At 40.4% G+C, this 4,582-nt stretch overlaps 1 pseudogene; it reads left to right on the top strand.

Moving 5' to 3' along the window:
- The first annotated feature begins 2,031 nt into the window (after positions 1–2,031).
- On the top strand, positions 2,032–2,477 carry LOC138398989 (protein mago nashi homolog 2 pseudogene; annotated as a pseudogene).
- The last annotated feature ends 2,105 nt before the right edge of the window (positions 2,478–4,582 follow it).

Here is a 4,582-nt window from a genome sequence, read left to right as displayed (position 1 = left end):
CCTTCATGTGGCTCCCAGTTGCTCTCTGTAAAGAGCTTCATCCTTTACATAATAACTGCATCCCAAGGTGGGCCACAGAGTCATAGACTCAGGACACGAAGGGCCATTTCATGTCTTTTAATACTAGTAAATCCCTTAGTTCGATGTTTTGGTTCACTGCAACAACCTGCAAAGTGGTCATCCAAGCTGCACTAATAGAAAATGGAATTGTAGCTATTATTTATTATGCCCTTTCCAGATGCCACACTAGTTATTGTGTTATGATCTTTACCAGTGTTTTTTTTTTTTTTTTTTTTTGAGACAGAGTCTCACTCTGGTGCCCAGGCTAGAGTGCCGTGGCGTCAAGCTCACAACAACCTCAAACTCCTGGGCTTAAGCAATCCTCCTGCCTCAGCCTCCCGAGTAGCTGGGACTACAGGCATGTGCCACCATGCCCGGCTAATTTTTCTATATATATTTTTAGCTGTCCATATAATTTCTTTCTATTTTTAGTAGAGACGGGGTCTCGCTCTTGCTCAGGCTGGTCTCGAACTCCTGAGCTCAAATAGTCCGCCCGCTTCAGCCTCCCAGAGTGCTAGGATTACAGGCGTGACCCACTGCACCCAGCCCACCAGTGTTCTTTAATTAAATCCTCACAATATCATGATAATTATAATTATTGTCCCCATTTTAAGGACAGGAAAACAAAGCTTAAAGAGATTAAAGAATTTGCCTGAGGTCACATGGATAGCAAATGGCATATTCAAATTTATGTTGTTCTGACAATGAATCTGATGCTCCAAAACTGCCTGAAATTTAATACCTGCAGTGATAGAGAACTCATTATCCAAAATAACATCACATTCCATTTCTGGATCACATTGACTATTAGACTATTTTTTACACTCATCTAAGATACATCCACCTGTAGTTTCTACTCCTTGGCACTAATTCTTTTCCTTACTTGTTTACAGAAGAAATCTGTCCCTGTCCACTGGATAAGCCTTTAAGTATCTGAGGACAGTAATGCTGTTCTCTAAGTTATCTCTTCCCTTTCATTCTCTGGTCCCTCCACTGGGCCTCAATCCCTATAAATCTCATTTGTCTAGAGCTCATATGTCACCTTCCCTACTTCTTCCACCAGGTTCTAGGGAAGATGAAAAAAAGTGCTTTTTATTTATTTATTTATTTAGAGACAGAATCTCACTCTGTTGCCCTGAGTAGAGTGCCATGGCGTCAGCCTAGCTCACAGCAACCTCAAACTCCCGGGGTCATGTGATCCTCCTGCCTCAGACTCCCGAATAGCAGGGACTACAGGTGTGCGCCATGATGCCGTAGTAGAGACGGGGTCTCACTCTTGCTCAGGCTGGTCTTGAACTCCTGAGCTCAAGTGATCCTCCCGCCTTGGCCTCCCAGAGTGCTAGGATTACAGCGTGAGCCACCAGGCCTGGCCAAAAAGTGCTTTTTAAACTTAAGGTATAATGCTTATTGTTGGCTTTGTAAGTCCCTTAGTAATATATACAAACCAAGTAAAGGATATATATTGCATGTGATTTTTAACTTTTGATATGACTTATTAAAAAATATGTGAGGATTCCTAGCCATTATGCATCTTCAAATCATAGGAAAGTATCATGCCACAAATATATTAGAAAGGCAGACGGGGTATCACATCGTAGTTAAGTTCAAGGCATCAGGAAGATCCTAAGTGTACTACTTACTGGTTAAATGACCTAGAAGAAGTTACTTAACTCCTCTGAGCCTCTGCGTTTCCTCAGCCCTGAAGTGAGGATAGCAATAGTATATGCCTCATATATGCCATATATGCTTCATGCAGAGTGCTGCAACGAGAACTAAATATGTTAAATTTTGCAAAGTGCTTAGTACAGTGTCTGGTACTTGTTCAATGCTACATAAGTGTTTGTTAAATGCATGAAATGGGTAAATCTTTCGAGTTATAAGGATTATGTACATCAGGTGTTTGGCATAAAGAGTAATCGATTAATCAGAATAGCCTCATGGGGGATTTCAGCGGGCTTCCTGGGGACAAAAATGGCTATGGCTAGCGATTTCTACCTGTGCTACTGTGTAGGGCACAAGGGCAAGTTTGGACACAAGTTTCTAGAGCTCGAGTTTCGGCCGGACAGAAAGCTTAGATATGCCAACAACAGTAATTACAAAAATGATGTCATGATCAGAAAAGAAGGTTCGGCACACCCGAGTGTAATGGAAGAACTAAAGAGAATTATTGGTGACAGTGAAATTACAAAAGAAGATGATGCTTTGTGGCCTCCCCCGGACAGGATTGGCCCACAGGAGCTGGAAATTTAACTGGAGATGAGCACATTTCTTTTACCACATCAAAAACAGGTTCTCTTATTGATGTATATCAGTCAAAGGATCCTGAAGGCCTTCGAGTGTTTTACCATTTGGTACAAGACCTGAAATGTTTAGTTTTCAGTCTCATTGGATTATACTTCAAGATGAAGCCAATTTAAACTTTATGTTTCTGAAGCTGTTTGTATATTTAATTAAGGGATGGGTAAAAGAGGGTTTATTTGTCATTTATGATATTGGGATTTTTATGAATGTGAAGCAAATAAATTTTTTTTGTATACAAACTGAAAATAACAAAATACCTAAACAAGCTTAATGGTTATCCTTACTTGGGTCCAAGTGGATTGGCCAGTCCACACACACATTAAATTCTGTAAATGAAAGCCACCTTTTGCTGAAAATTTGCTCCAGTAAAACATATTAACACCTCAAACAAACAAACAACAACAAAAAGAATAACCTCATGATGCAGGAATGTTTATCATAAAAGTAAAGAATTTGAGGTTCAGAGAAGTTAAATAATTTGGCCATGCTTATGCAGTCAGTGTCGTAGAGAGAATTTGAACATGGGTCTCTTGTTCTCTTAATGACAATGCTATACCTCCTTAATCAGACTAGAAATGGAATATTTTCTCCTTGACACAGAGCTTGCTAGTCTTTCCTTCTTTGGGCTGGGCTAAACCAAGAAAACCTAATCCTGTCCTCTCCCTGCTTTTTCCCTATTCCTAAGGGCAGTCTCCTTTCTCACTTGTATATTAATTCCTAACAGTAGACACCAACGCACCACTAATATGTACAGCTCTGCAGACAATCCCAGATATGCACATCCAGGTCCCAAGCTGGGTGGGTACTCCCAGCTTATTATAATTTACTGTTATAAATATTAAGCTGTAATAATCATCAGCCTATGTATGACTCTTTCATATTTTAGTTGATCATTTTAGGGTAGAAATCCAGAGGTGGAATTACTGGATCAAAGGATATAGACATTTTCTTGGCTCAATGTATACTGACAAATTGTCTTCCAAAAGAATTGTGCCAGTTTAAGGATATAGACATTTTCTTGGCTCAATGTATACTGACAAATTGTCTTCCAAAAGAATTGTGCCAGCTTATAATTCCATCATTAGTATTAAATTTAAAATGTATTATATGGGCTGGGCACAGTGGCTCATGCCTGTAATCTCAGCACTTTGGGAGGCCAAGGCAGGAGGATCGCTTGAGACCAGAAGTTCGAGGCTGCAGTGAGCTATGATGGTGCCACTGCACTCCAGCCTGGGGGATAGAGACCCTGTCTCTCTTAAAAAGAAAAAAAGAGTATTATATATAAATGTTACAGTAATATAATTTTGGTAGTAACAAGGTTTTATTTCATGAGGTAAAAGATACACATTTCTTTATTAATGATATTAAATATATTCCCCTTCCTATTTTTAAGGTTTGTATTTCTTATTTTATAAATTGTGTCTTCTGTCATTTGAACATTTATCTATACAACTACAGCATGATATTTCCCACCGGTGGCTACTGAGAGAATTATGGGAAAGTGTAGAACACTATTCAAACGCAAAGCATTATCATGCTTTTTTATTTAATATGAAAACAGTTTGTTCAGTGATTCCCGATTGACCCCAGTTTGAGCAAGTGCATCTGTTAATGGTGTTCTAGGTTGTAAAAGAGCATACAGGAATTTAGTACATTAGGGACTTGCTGCCATTCCGTAGCCACGTCATAAAAGGTCAGTTGCCCTTGCGCACACTGACCTATTCTTTACCCTTCCTTTGTGCCAGAAGAGCAGAAATCTGACCCTTTGGGGACACCACCCTCTCCCCTACTGCTCTCTCCAACCTGAGGCAAACTTTCCCCCACTTCTCAGAACCTCTCAGAAGTGGTGCGGTCAGCGCTCCTTGGAATCCAGAACCATTTTCAGAATCTTGAATTTCTTTGGCCTCTCAGGGTCCCCTTGTGAGAGGCTTCTGACTTCTGCTTCTTTGAGTCTTGGTAGCCAGCACTGTGCTTGGCACATCCCTGGGGTCAGTCACCTTTCAGCTAGACTGATACTGTCTCCTGGAGAAGTTTCCTCACTGTCTATGTCTAGCCCAATGTTAATATCCCAGAAGCTCCTGCTGTCATTCTTCCCAAAGTCTCAAATCAGTCAGTCCCCTTTCCTCCCTTGTCCTGTCACAGGTCCTCTCTCCCTACCTTCCCTCACCTGTTTTGGCCTGCAACCTTTCTTATTTTCTAACAGATATATTTTTCACATTTT

The sequence above is a fragment of the Eulemur rufifrons genome, chromosome 18, assembly GCF_041146395.1.
Source record: "Eulemur rufifrons isolate Redbay chromosome 18, OSU_ERuf_1, whole genome shotgun sequence".
Taxonomy (NCBI): domain Eukaryota; kingdom Metazoa; phylum Chordata; class Mammalia; order Primates; family Lemuridae; genus Eulemur; species Eulemur rufifrons.
The sequence above is the reverse complement of the archived record's forward strand: the minus strand, read 5'-3'. Positions and strand labels throughout refer to the sequence as shown.